This window comes from Lathyrus oleraceus, chromosome 4 (assembly GCF_024323335.1).
Source record: "Lathyrus oleraceus cultivar Zhongwan6 chromosome 4, CAAS_Psat_ZW6_1.0, whole genome shotgun sequence".
NCBI classification, from domain to species: domain Eukaryota; kingdom Viridiplantae; phylum Streptophyta; class Magnoliopsida; order Fabales; family Fabaceae; genus Lathyrus; species Lathyrus oleraceus.
In genome coordinates this window covers 481,224,835-481,240,402 of record NC_066582.1, presented here as the reverse complement: position 1 = coordinate 481,240,402, position 15,568 = coordinate 481,224,835, and the positions used below count along the sequence as shown (strand labels likewise).

At 28.7% G+C, this 15,568-nt stretch overlaps 1 long non-coding RNA gene across 1 annotated transcript; it reads right to left on the bottom strand.

Annotated features, from left to right (window-relative positions):
• Nucleotides 1-7,179: 7,179 nt before the first annotated feature.
• LOC127076364 (uncharacterized) lies at nucleotides 7,180-8,733 on the bottom strand. The gene is made up of 3 exons (XR_007786803.1): nucleotides 8,629-8,733; nucleotides 8,471-8,529; nucleotides 7,180-7,485 (listed from the first exon to the last, which is right to left on the bottom strand). It is a non-coding gene; the product is annotated as an uncharacterized LOC127076364 (long non-coding RNA).
• Between the last annotated feature and the right edge of the window lie 6,835 nt (nucleotides 8,734-15,568).

Sequence of the window (15,568 nt, the reverse complement as noted above, 5' to 3'; positions counted from 1 at the left end):
ATTGAATTAGTGAAAACTATCCATAATCGATAAAAAATGGTGAATAAGCAGTTTTGGAAAATCAACCGGTTAAATACTTGTTTTTTTTCTTAGACAAAACAACGTCGTTTTGATGATTTTATAAAAAAATTAAAATACAAGTAGACTTTGTTTAAAACTTATTTAGAATAACTTTTCCTTTTTGAAATTTAATTTATTAGACATTGCAATTATTTTGTTATTCAATTTAATTTGCAATTATACTTTGTTGAATATATATTTTATACTATTTTGTTGTGTGTGATGATTATATTTAGAATTTGAATCTAAAGAAGAAATTTGAAAAATTATGATATTTTGAACTTTAGTAAGTGTTGTGATTTTTTCAGAGACCATCCAGTTCGACGGATTTAATAACTATACAATTTTATTATTGAAATCGATTTATTCAATTAAATTATCTGATTTAATCTGGTTTGGTCATATGCTTCAATCAATAAACCAATAATCCATTACTCTTATCGATTTGATAATCAAGTCGATTTTTAAAATGTTAAGTTATGAGATTTGAAAAGAGAAATAATTATTCTAAAAGAAAGAGATTTGATAATCGATCCGATTTTTAACCACAACACGCCTTAACATATATAGACTCCGCTTTATAATCTTAAAGATGAAAATGGTTTTAAAGAGGTAGAGGTAGAGGGAGAGGGAGAGGGAGAAGGAGAAGGAGAAGGAGAGAGGTAAATAAATTCTTAATGTGATAGGATAGATGTGGTGTCCACAGTTAATTTTTGAATAAAACAAGTTATCTTCGCTAATTAATCCGGATAATCTAAATTTAAGAATAATAAATCTATGTTTAAAACTAACACACTATTGTGAAAACCTTTTTTTTTTTCATCTTAAAAGCCAATATTAATTTGTACTATTTTTTTTTGTAATTTTTTAAATTGAATATTTTTATTATTTAGACTGTGAAGGTTATATTAACCAGTTTTTTTTTTGTCTATTGCTAGAAGGGGGGACACAAAGAGCTTATTTGGTTTGATTTTGGGTTTCCAGTTTTTGAATATTTTTCTTTTCAAATAATTTTGAGGAAAGAAAAGAAGAAAATATGTTTCATATTTATTTGAAAAACTGTTTTAAAAATGAGAAAATACAAAAAATTATTTGATAAGTCAAATTTCAAAATGTATTTTAAAAAGTAAATCACATAACATTTGTTGAAGATACTTTACTTTATTTTCTGTATTATTATTTTTAATAAATATTCCCTTAATTTAAATTCAAATTAGTTATTTATCATATTAAAAACAATAAAATAATTTTGATCATTTTTAATAGTTTGAAATTTTAAAAACTGAATAAAAAATCTATAAATTTTTAATAACAATGTAGGATGTGATATAAAGTTACGAAGGAGAATAAAATGAGCTAAAAAAGATAAAATAATTAAATTTGAAAAAATAAAATTTAAATAATTAAAAATTATGTATTTGTAAAACTTAATTATAATATTATAAATTAAGGGGAAAAGTTTGTATGGAAGTGTAGTTTTATTACTTAGAAGATTTAAAACCAAATTAAACTTTCATTAATTTAATAAATATGTTAAAGTGGTTATTAAATTGATTTAATTTAAATATAAATAATAATAATAATAATAATAATAATAATAATAATAATAATAATAATAATAATAATAATAATAATAATAATAATAATAAAGAATAAGAATGTGAGCAGCACATTTAATAACAAAAAAAGCCCATAGTAAAAATAATTAAGAAACACAACAAAAATGAAATAAGCTATAAATGAATAATTTTTTTAATACCTACAAATGCGTAAACATATACATGAAAAAAGAAATACTATACATTGTTGGACTATGTGTATGTAGGTATAGGCACCGTAGATGATTTTAATGGCATGTGATTTTTAGTGGTTTTGATGATGACAACCTCTAATGTTAAGCAACATTCAGTAGAGTTCTGAAATATCTCTAATTAAGTAACTTTTGGTGATGATGTCTATCAAAGAAGTTGTATCAAGCCTCATCAAATAGAAAAAGTCAAGTCCCAGATGAAGTGATGAATCAATGATGAATCTAGCAAGAAATTTTGAAGTTTTAAGGCTATAAAAAAAGAAAGTGGGAAAGGTCGCTTAATCCTGTATATGAGTCATTAGTGTATTGTAAGAGTATAAGAGTATCATCTAAGATACCAAGATAACTCTCTCTCTCTCTCTCTCTCTCTCTCTCTCTCTCTCTCACACACACACACACACACACACCACACACACACACACATACTTTTTTTGAAACCTCTATGATTTTATAAAATCATCTGAAAACGTTTTACGTAAGTATCTAGCTGGTTACTAGCTTGATTAAACCTGTAAAAGTGATATTTACACTAGACAATCGATTATCACACCAGGGTTAATCAACTATCTATTTTAAATGCCTCATAATCGAATAATGACAAAGAATTTGAAATCCTTTAATATTCGGCCTACATAATCGATTAGACCTATCAGATAATCGGTTACAAGCATTAAAAAGCCCATGGATCATTTTCCTCTTTGAGTTATTTTTTTTTCATATTTAAATGATGTTTTTCCTCATTTCAAATCACATTGAACTTCACATTTTTACTATCCTTTTCTTATTTTCTACTCTCTACTCCTTTTTATATTCTTTTATTAAAGATGCTTTAGTGTCTTGTGAGTGAACAATACTTTTGAGAGTTTTTAGTTGTACTTGTGCTAAGTGTTCTTCATCAAGAGTGCGATTCTCTTGTTTGATATCTTTGGTTCTTGAGGATGTCATGGAAAACTCTATTTTGTTATTTATATCATTCTAATAAAATCTCTATTTTGTTATGGAGATTAATTGGTAAAATATCAGATTGGTTCGTGAGTTTAGCCGTCAAAAGCTTCATTTGGTTTGGGGAATCCACCTGCATGAAATCTCTCATATGTAGTAATAAGTTTTGTGGGGGATATCCTTAAAAGATCAAGACACTTTTTAGAGGAACTCAAGAATAAACTATTGGGGAATGAAGTAGGCCAAAGGGTTTGGCTGAACCTCTATAAATTCCGGCACAATCTCTATATCACTATCTCTTTTATTTCTTGTTGTTTCATTGTCTTTCTGCTCTAAATCCTTATTTCTGCCTTTTGCTGCTTTATCTCTACATTAACATTTTTCTTTTCAAAGTAAAAGAAATTTTAAATTAATCACGATTTATACACTTCATAATTCACCTCCCTCTTTTATTTGGAGTTACTTGTTCAAAACGTTGCATCAGAGTCCAACTCATGTTCAACACTAAATGTCCTAGGAAGAAAGAAACGAATTCAAACGATTCACTTAACAAACCCACATGCTTTAATGGAGAAAAGTAATGCTTCGTGGAAAGATAATATGAGAATCTTAATAGAAGGAATGTATTTTGATATGTGGAAAGTTATGAAAATAGTTTATTTTTTCCCAGACATCAATTTAATGATGTTTTGGTAAACAAAAAGGAAGATGACTCGACTAAAGAGGAAATAAAAGAAGTGCATCTCAGTTTGAAAGCTAAAATCATAATCACTACCGCTCTCGATCTTGATGAATTTGTGAGTGTTTTACACTACGAGAATGCTAAAGAAATTTGAGACACCCTTTAAATTACCCATGAAAGTACTAACAAAGTAAAGAGGACAAGGATAAACACATTGACTCGTGAATATGAACTCTTCTAAATGAAATATGAAGGAAATATTCATGATATGCAAAAATATTTTATCCACATAGTTAATAGCATAAGAATACTTGGGAAATCTTTTCAAAACAAGGACTTGGTTATAAAAGTCCTTAGATTCCTAAACGATAGTTGGCATACCAAAGTCACTGAAATTTTTCCAAATTTAAGAATTTTCCGTTCATGAAATTGGCTACTCTGTTCAGTAAATTGAAGGAACATGAAATGGAACTGAAAATACTTGTAATTTATGAAGAAAGTGACAAGAAAAGGAAGACCTTAACGCTCAAAATTAAACAAAAATATTCTTACTCCAGTAATGAGGAAATGGAGCTGATCGTTCAAAACTTCAATGATTCATGAAACATGAAAAACAACAAGAGGAGCAAAAGAATGAAAGAAGAATATCCTTCATTCCGATATGCTTCCACTATGAAATGAAAAGGCACATGCGACCAAACAGTCCTCAGAGTTAAAATCAGAAGAAGTCTAAGAAACAACAAAAGGAAGAAAAGAAAGCTTACATTGTTTGGAATGACAAATGCATAGACTTATCAAATGATGAAGAAACCAACATATGTCTCATGGAAGATCCAAAAGAAAATGTGGTAACTTCCCACTAGACTAGTTTCATATTTGCAAGAAGTTAAGCAAATAACCATGTCGCTCTAGGTTATGAACCTGATAATAATGTTAAAAAGTTTGATAAAATCTTTAAATGCAATATTTCGATAAAAATGACCATGTCGCTCTATTTGCTTTGTTAAAAAAAAGTCATGATAGTAAGAATATCTTTTCTCCTTCTCACTTTTACAAAGAATATCTTGAAATGTAAATGAAAAATATGCATGATCATAATTCAAGAGATACTATGTATACCACTAATGCAAGAGAACTAAAAAATTATATGATTTATGAAATAAATATGTTCTCTTAATCACTTCTACGATAAGAGAAGTTTTCCCGTATAATAACAACAAAGGTAAAATTGTTGGATCTGGAACTATTGGTAAGATCTTCAATTCTACCATTGAGTTGTTTTGATGGTTTAAGTTTTATAGCACAAGTTACTTAGTATTAAGTAAGTTGTATGACAAAGGTAATAAAGTTTCATCTAGTTCTTCTATATGCATGGTCTTTAAAACTTTGAAATAACATTTGTCCTTTTCCTCAAATATTCCCTCCCCCCCCCCCCCCCCCCCCCCCCCCCCCCCCCCCCCCCCCAAATAGAAGAATTCATACACGTTACTTTTGTAGATCTAACTCCTATTGAAGTAGAGGTAAAATTCTTTGCTTATGCATATACCCTTTAAATTTTTTTTCTAGAAGATCAAGATAAATATAAGAGTAAAGATAAAACTGAAAATAATGAAAGGTTAATAAAAAAACCAAGGCAAAATATAAGATAAAACTGAATTAAGGTTGCCCGATTTTTCTCGTTTTGTGCAACAATTCTTAACTTGTTATTTTTTCGGAAGTTACGCATACGTTATGTTCTTATGATAATAAAATGAAGAAAATTAAAGTGCTAGAAAATAAAGGACACAAGGTGAATTAAGGTTGCCCGATTTTTCTCGGTTTTCGCAATAATTCTTAACTTGTTATTTTTTCGGAAGTTATGCATATGGTATGTTCTTAGGATAATAAAATGAAGAAAATTAAAGTGCTGAAAAATAAAGGACACAAGACAATCATGTTATTTCCCCTTATCAACCAAGGGTACATCTAGTTCCTTTGCACATTGAAGGATTCTCCACTATGTTTATATCCTTGTACAAGTCTCACACCAAGACTTATTTACAACCTTCTAAAACATACACAAACACCAAACCTACGGTGGACTTTGAATCATCCCATTTGAAATGACATTTTTTCACAAAACACCAAATACTATGGTGGACTCTGAATCAACCAAATTCAAAGAACCTTTTTTAGAAAACACCAAACACTATGGTGGAATTTGAATCAACCAAATTCAAAAGACCTTTTACACAAGGAACTTATCACCACAAACTGGATGATTAAGTCATAATACACTTTTAGTAATTTGAATAAATTTGTTTTTGGCATGTATACCAAGTAAATAATACTTTTTTTCTCTTGATCATATATTTTCAACTGAGGCATCTGCCAGAATTAGTGTGTCATCCGCATATTGAAGATGAGAGACCGCTAAATTTGAGGAGCCCACACGGATACCTACAAGAAGTTGCTAGTTCCATAGCCCTAGAATATAACCCATTCAAACCTTCAACTACCAAAAGAAAAAGGAAGCGAGTCAGGAGAACACCTTGCATAAGCCCCTTTTAAATGCTAATTTCATGGGTCAGACAATCGTTAACCAAGACCGCAAGATTACCAGAAAAAACACAAGCATGATTATATAAACTCAATTGTATTAAAATACACAGAGAAAAGTGGGACTCGCGAGAGGAAAAAAAGAAAATTTAATATTTGAAAAGAATGATTTTATATTTCAAATCAAGGTAATTATTGATTAAAATAAAATATGTATTGTGTCGATAGTGACCCGTGAAATAGAAAGTTTATTTGATACAATATAAAATGTATTTATATACAGATGCAAATGTGAAATGAGTTACTTAATTGTAAAGTGAAAAAATAATTATATAAATTCAATTGTATTAAATAATCATGCAAAATGAAAAAAAATGACTCGTGAGATGAAGAAAGAAAAAAAGAAGAAATTTTGATATTTTGAAATAAGGATGTCTTTCAAATCAAGACAAATTGTTGATTAAAATAAAATAGATATTATGTTGACCATGACCTGTGGGATAAAAAAATTATTTGATACGATATACAATGAATTTAAATACACACACTACAAAAAAAAATAGTCACTTGCGACATAATTTTCCTATCACAAAGGTGAAAATCACGTCACAAAGCTAAAATAACATCATAGTTTTTCACTAGGCAGTAGCAATTGTGACAACTTTTTTGCCACGTGAAAATCACGTCACAAAGCGGCATAGTGATTTTCACGTCATAACATTTGTCATGTGATTTTCACGTCGCAACCTTCTGCTGCACAGTAGGTTTGTTGGTCAGTCCAACAAGTTTGCCACGTGAAATTCATGACACTAAGTTCGGTTTTGCGTCGTGTTTTCCACGCCACTAAATTGAAAAATTATAAATGATTAGCATCGTGTTTTTCATGTCATTGATTAATTTTTTATTAAAAAATATTTAATAAATAATTTAAATATCAAATTTATAATTAAAAATTTATAAATTTATTCACAATAAAAAATATTACTCTCAATTAATGATTAAAAATACTAATAATTTAAAATGATAATTAGAAGTATCAATTTCAATTAAAAATGATTAAATACAAAATAATTCTAAAGATTTTACAAAAATTTAAATTTAAAAGTAAAATAATAATAATAATAAATCAATCAACATTATCCTCCTCCTCATCATCCATAGCTTCGTCCACATCATCATCATCATCATCATCATTCACATCACCGTTTATTGAATTATTTGTTTGGTTTCCTTGTTGTGAGAGCAATTGACGCATTATTTGCTCAATCTCAATTTGTCTATTCTTCATTTCCTCCACTTGGACATTTATCACCCCTCACATTCTGCCGCCTCGCGTCTCACCTCAGTTAACGCCAATTGTCACATTGCTTCCATCATTTGGGGTGTCAATTGTTGTGGACGTGACGATCCTTCCCCATCCACAACTCTTTCAAATAATATTCTATTCCCTGGTCTGTAGTTCCCGACCAAAGATCCAGCACCAAATAAACACTCGTTAGGTCCTTTCCCACAAATTACTAAATTTCAAATATAAAGATCCACACGATCACCAATCGGGTTTGAACTAAAAATTCTGCGAGCAATGTGCCATAGTCCTTCTAAAAATTCTACAAGCAATGTGTCATAGTTCTTCTACACATATAAGAAAAAATATATATTTATTTACTTAATATATAATAATTTAAAGTATATATTTATTTATTAATTAATATATATTACTTAATAATACTTTTACTTACATTATAATATTTACTTTAAAAAATATATACTTACTCAAATTTTATTTACTTATTTATCTAAAAAATATATATACTTACTTATATAAAAATATTACTTAATACATATATTCTTAAAAATGGTTTACATATACAAAAATATTTTTTAATAAATGTAAAAATAATTCAAATTTATTACTTAATATATTCTATATTTTATAAAATATTAAATAAATATAATAATATAGTTAATAATATATTAAATTAAAAAATTAAAATTTATTAATATACTATTTATTATATTCTATTTATTTTTCTATAACTATTTAATATATATTATATTTATTCTTTTTAAATAATATATATTAAGATATTATGGTAATATATATATATATATATATATATATATATATATATATATATATATAATATATATATATATATATATATTCTATTAAAATAATATATTATAAAAAGTAAAAAATAAAGACTAAATCTAAACAAACATATATATATGAATTTAAAAAATTTAAAAACATATATAAATGTTAACATATAAATCAAAACATATAATGTTAACATATAAATCAAAACAAATCTAAAAACATATATGAATGTTAACATATAAATCTAAAAGATAAATCTAAAATAAAAAACAAAACCCAATAATTTATATATATCAATTTCTAGAAAAAATAAATAAAAACATAATTACCAAAATACCTCAATTAACAAAATATATTTTGTGGAGATGCAACTTCTTGAATGAATCTCTTAATAATCTAAAATAAAAAATAAAAAAAATAAAAACATTAATAACAAAACGAATTTCGGTTAAACAAAAATCAAATAAGAGAAAAATAAAATAAAAAATTTCTTACCTTTGAATTAATTGGATGATGGTGAGAAAATTGAAGATTAAAATTTAAGGTTGGAGGAGAAGAAATGAGGTATGAGATTGGAAGAGAGCATAATGAGAAAAAGATGAAAAATGAAGAAGTGGTTCTATGCATGGAAGAGGAACGATGCAAAATATATATATTAGGGGCCAGCGTCATGAAAATCACATCGCAACTCAATGATATGTAAATCACGTGGCAATTGAAAAGTTACCGTTGTCCTGCGACGTGATTTACATGTCGATACCAATGAGATATCACAACGGTTACAAATCCTGACCAAACATCAATTCACTCAGTTAAGATTCCCACGTGATTTTTGAAAAGTATTTTGCGACGTGATATACATGTCACAACTTATTTTTTTTATTTAAAATTCGAATCTCCCCATGTAAATTCACTAATGTTATTTATTTGAAAATGTATGTCGCGACGTGTTTCACATGATGAAACCTTTTTTTAAAATTATTTTTATCGTGCCACCATCTGAAAAGGTGGGTTCTTTTATTTAATTATTAAAAACTTTAGTTACGTGAAAATCACGTCACAACTGCATTTTTTTTGTCACGTGATTTTCACGTCGCAATATTATGACGCTGGGGAAGGTTTTCTTGTAGTAACATGTAAAATTTGAAATGATTTACTTAATTGTAAAATGAACAATAATCGTATAAATTTAATTGAATTAGATAATCATACAAAGAATAAAAGGAACCGTGAGATTGAGAAAGAAAAAAAAATTAATATTTGAAAATAAAAATTTTGTCTCTCAAATTAAGACAATGGTTGATTAAAATAAAATATATATTATATTGATAGTGAAATGTGAGATAAAATAATTTTTTAATTTTATTAAAATAAAAAAATAGATTATTAGTATTTTTAATGATAATAAATAAATAAGAGAAAAAAAAATTAAAATGAGAGTGAGAAAGCGCATGAAAAAAAAAGTGAGAGATTTGAAATTTTAATAAAGAGAGAGAATGGGTCTATGAATGCTACATGTCAATTTTGAAAAGAGTTAAATATATAGTAGGTTTTTGAAATTGGACACATGACATGCTATAATATGAGATAAAAATATAAAATATAAAATATAAATATTACTTGATTAGTTAAATGCCATTTTCTTAGTGGAAATAATTTGTAGTGGAAGACCAATTTAAAGAATTCATTAAATTGATTTTTAATATTAAAATTTATAGACTTAATCATGAACCATCGTTTATATTCATACTAAATCAATAGTGTTATACTTTAGTTATAAATATAGAGTCTAACTCCTAAAGGGTTGGTCGGTTGGTGAAAACTTATAACCTGAATGTGTATTCGTTTCAAAGTCTCATATTTAAATTTCATTAAATACTAATAATTTTGTGCTTAATCAATCCATTAAAAAATTTACTCAACTTTAAAGGAAACCTTTACGGTAAACTTAGTCCTTTTAAATAATAGTCGTAGGATTGTGTATCAAACTTTAAAAAAATATATAAAATTTAAAAAGACTTTATATAAAGAGTATCATATTTAAATGATCTTTTCTTTCTACAAAATCAATTTTAAGGATAAGTCTTATCAAATGTGGTCATCAAAATAATCTATGAAAACACAAAAGTTCTCCTACCAACTCGACAATAAGTAGGAGGCCCTTCCATCACCTTTATTTTTGACATTAGAATTTCCAATTTTGATACTAATAATTTCTCTCTTTCTAGGAGTAGAGTGCAGCTTGCTTACCAAGTACTCAATTATAGTGCAGCCTTTTGTTTTCTTTTCTCACCTTTTGCTGAATTCCATGTGACAAAGATTCAAGAAAAGCAACATTGAATCTCAACGTGCATGGGTCGACACTAGAAAGATGAACCTTCTATGTTGGATTCAAATGCAAAACAAGAGACCTAACACTCCCTTTTGTCAGGTCCTCCATAAAATTATTGAATCCACTTCCAAAAAAATGTTAACCCTGGATCTCAAGTTGCCACTGACATTTTTAGAAATTAATTTATCTAAAGTTTTTAACAACAGTCCCACACCACTACATTTTCATCAACACCATGTTCATATTTTTAATAGGCGGGCCATGCTAAATTTAAAATTTGTGTTTTGACAAAGTAGTTTTTAGTTTTTCTTTATTTTTGTTGTCAAACTCTGAAAATTAATTGATGGTGTGATCGAATAAAAGCTCTCGGTATAAATGTTGCGAAAAATTCAAAATTAATTTGTTTTAATTTATAGGTTAAAAACTCAATTATTTATTTATTAGGGTGACGAGGAGTTTGAATAATTTATTTAAATTGTAATGATGGGTGAATGGCTTTTGGAGTAGAGGTAAAATTTTCTCACTTCTATGATTTTGGACCCTATGAAATTATTGAGAAAAAAAGCTATGCATGAAAGGACTACAGGTTTTGTGAACTTTCTGTCTATACAATTTTTTTACTACAAAATAAAATGATTGAAAAGCAATTATATTTGACTAAAGAAAAGAAAAGCAATTATTAAGGATCATAGGTCAATTCAAAAAGGGAGGTATACAATATGCATAACAATAAACTCATGATTTCAATTCAAAAATAAAATTCAAATATTTAAAATGACTATTCCTGTGGGAAATTCAGTTAACTTTCTAGCTAGTTATAAGAATCAATTTCACATAAATTAAAATGATTTATGTAACTCTAGCACAAACTAGTTTATCACCAAAATCACCATGAATAAGATTAACACTATATATAACAAAAGGAAAAAAATTGGTACTTTGTGTTGGAAACAGAAAACACAAGACATTCTGAGATTAGCATTAATAATTCATCTTCTTCTCAATTGATCTTTACTTGGAAGACGGTTTAGAAACACTCTTCAACCAAATGTTTTAATTTTAGCAAAAACTTGAACTCTCCAAAGACCCCTGGAAACATATGTTAAATCCCATGCATCAAAGAGAAATTCCTTAATATTGTGAATTAATTTTCTGCACTTTCTTAAAACGTTAAAAACTTACAATTTCAATTTAAAATATTTTCATAATTTTTTCTTAAAACTAAAAAATTTATTTATCCAATAACGTATGTTCAACTACTATATCATTTAAGGTTAGCTTAATAAGTCGTTTTCATATCATTATTATTAATAGTTTTACTTTATTATTTTTTCGTTTTCGTTCGATTTATTTCCCCTTTATCATGTATTATATTTAGTAGTGTGTTTTTGATGTTTTCAGGCTTAAGCAAATATCTATGACAAAAGAAAAATCAAAATGAGTAAAGCGCGAAAAAAGATGAAAAGTCGAATTTTTCACATACAATTTTTAGCGGGAGACACTTTTCCATCTAAGGCGCCTCCCTAGTACATATATTAGGGGTCTGCTACGGGCGGCCGTAGCAGATAAGCGAGATTCCCGAATTTTCTTTCCTTCTCCGACTCTCCTATTATTGTTTTGGGACATTTGTATCTTTTGATCTGAGATATTCTCTACTTGATGGACAGTGAACTGATGGTTTTAGGCCACATAGAATTTTGTTATAAAACTCATAGATAGTCTTGAGTTTAGGAATCCAGTTTTTTTATGTAGTTTTTAGCTTTTACGTATTTTCTCTAAATTTTTGCTCTGTACTCATATCTCCATTGGAGCACTTGGACCGTTTATCAATTCAAATTATTTTCTTGTCAATCAGGTTACATTTACCTTTCTTTATCTTTATCAATTTATGGTTTTACAATTAATCATGTTTTTTATTATGAATATTGCTATGATTGTGCTGTTTCTCACCATGAGTGAGTAGTCTACTACGGACTAAGGGTCATGAGACCTCCATCATAATTGTTCGTATGATCCATCATTAATCGATTGCGTGAATTTCATTTACGCATTATTTTAAAATCTGTGTTTTTCATTTCAACCCTTATACGAAAGTAAAGAGTTTTCAGGTACCGATCGTAATCTAAAAGGATATGCATCGGTACCCGAGAGTAGGTTTTGAACAGTTAAATATGATACAACGAAAGTGCTCAAATGCGATTGATAAATGTTCCATCTTTTATGGATGTGCAAAGAAAAAAAAATCTGACTAATAATTCGACCGTGCGAAAGTAGACGAATTATTCGCCATATATAGGACAACACGCTGACAAAAGTAGGTGTTGTCCATATTTATCTATTTTCTATAACAATGTTGAAATTCTCGTAATAGAAGTGAAAGGATCATATGAATGCGTCAGAGTAGGAACCATGAATCCTAATTACTATTTGTCTCATATATTTTAAGTGATTTTCATTTAATTTGTTTTTCCAAAAGTGTTTTTTTATTTAAGTTGTTTTACAAAACTCCAATTTTCGGTCACTCTAGATATATACTGATAGAACGAAATTTGATAATCAAAACTTTGGTCTCTGTGGTTCGATAACTTACTTTACTACTTTGCACAACCGTACACTCGCGACTTGTCATAGGCTACTATTTTCCCCCGTCAAAGATGAAATAATTTCTTCCATTAAAATTAAATATATGATCGTTTGAATGATTACAAAAGAATTCCTTCAACTCCTAATATTCTAATCTTAGAACCAATAATTTCAATCCTTATTTTTTAAATTAAGACAATATATTGAATAAAAAAGACAAACAAAAAGGATGAGGAAATGTAAAATCTAACCCATGAAAAAACTAACAAAAATGATAGTTGAACATGCTTAACTTACAAGATAGATAAATTAAAAACAAGGGTGGTGTTAGGCCAAAAATTGCATGGATATATCATCAAGCAGCATGTTCTAGGACCTAAGGATGAGGCATGAAACCACCCTAGAAAACACCTGATCCGAGAATAAAAGTAAAGGCTAGATCGATGGATCACAGAAAAAAATAACATCTCTCCATATGACAATGAGAATGGTCAAGATGAAAAATACAAAATATAGGTTAGTAGAAGCTCTATTGGAACTCCTATAAAAAGGAACAACAACGTCAAATCAGGTACACAGTCTTGAAAACCTAAAACAATCCACCTATTACCTTAAATAACTACTGAATTAGGCGTCAAAGTTTTTTTTTCAAGTACCACCCCACTTTTTCTCTCATGACACTACATTAAATCGAGAAAGAGTTAATCATATTGAAGACTCATCCGGCACTACACTCTCATCAAATTTCCAATAAAACAGTGAGATATTTTGGTTTGGATAAATTAATGGCATCATATGTGGGATCTCTATATACAAAGTTCTATTTTAATTCAAAATAAAATTGTGGATATATGTGTTTGCAAGTATAATGACTGCAACAATCATTTGAACTATTTGATTTTTATGATTATAATATTGTAAGGTAAAGTCTTTATCTTATGTGATGATCAAGTTGTGATGCTCGGGGATCAAGATATCAAAGCTTACCTATGTGTTGGTGTAAGCCCTAGAGGCCAATACTTTTGGTACTTGTATCAAATTATTTATTAATAATAAAAGGCTTTTTCTTTATTATGTTTGTTTAATAAAGTCCCTAGAATAGATAGTCCGTTTAATGTATCAAGTGTGACTTAATCATGAGATCCCATTAAACATAAGGACATTATTTTTAAAGTATTTGTAGTCGAGCTTTATTGTGAAGTGGGATAACATTAAATCATTAAGACTATTATGTGTATAGACTGATGATCACATCTCATGGATCATGGATAAGGAGTTATCAAGTCTTAAATATATGTATGAATATTAAGAGTAATATTTATACTAGATTGACCCGCTATGAGAATACTATATAGAATGTTATGCAAAGTGTCATAAGTTATTCTCATGGTGATAATGGTGTATACCACCCTTCGACCTGAAACCACTATGGACCCTAGATGTAGAGTCGAGTGTCTTATTACTGATCAAACATTGTCGTAACTGGATGACCATAAAGACAGTTGATGGGTACTCCATGAAGCATGCTGAGGGACATGAGTGACCTAGATGGAATTTTCCCATCCTGCATAACAGGATAAATGTCTACGAGCCCAATATTGACCTGGACAAGGATGACACGATTTATGCCTTGTGTTCAATATAGACATAAGTGAAAAAGGGTAATTGTACACATTAGTATTATCACAAAAGGATTTGTCAGATCACATGACATTTTCATGTCTTGGGTAGCAGTGACGTGTTGCTAGATACCACTCATTATTTATTATATTAAATATGTGATTTAATATAATTGCTAATGTCGCGAAAACCTACAGGATCACACACAAAAGGACAGAATGATGACAGATAGAGTAAATAAGGAACACCGTAAGGTACGGTGCACTTAAGGGAAATGTAGAACATCGTAAGGTACGGTGTACTTAAGTAAAATACGAAATATGGGAAGGTACTATGCGCTTAAGTGATTTTGGCATATCATAAGATATGGGCCACATACACTTAAGTGGGCTTTTTAGCTTGCAGCCCATACAAGTGGTTCTATAAATAGAACCCTTGTGCATAAGCATTAGTGCAATTGTAATTTTGTTTCTCTCTCTCTCTCTCTCTCACACACACACACACATCCACTCACTCAAAGCCTTCATTCGTAGCATCTAGCACTGAGATTGAAGGAACCCGTTTGTGTGGACTAAGTAGAGGCGTTGTCACCATTCAACATTCATGATTGCTCTGTAGATTTGCATCAAAGGTTTCAATCGCCACAAGAGGTAACAATTCTATCACTGATCATGCCCATTCGTAAGGATCATTAAAGGAGAAAATTTTAAATTCCGTTGCATTTTGGATCGCTATTCTCCTTCAATGGTATCAAAGCCACTTACGAAACCATGCATCTGATAGTTGTTTATTTTCTGTATTTTCTGTATTAATACAATTAAAAGACAGAATGAATCAAAGAATAAACGAGTAATTAAATTTGGCATCATGTGTGTACGATTTGGATGATTGATTTTGACT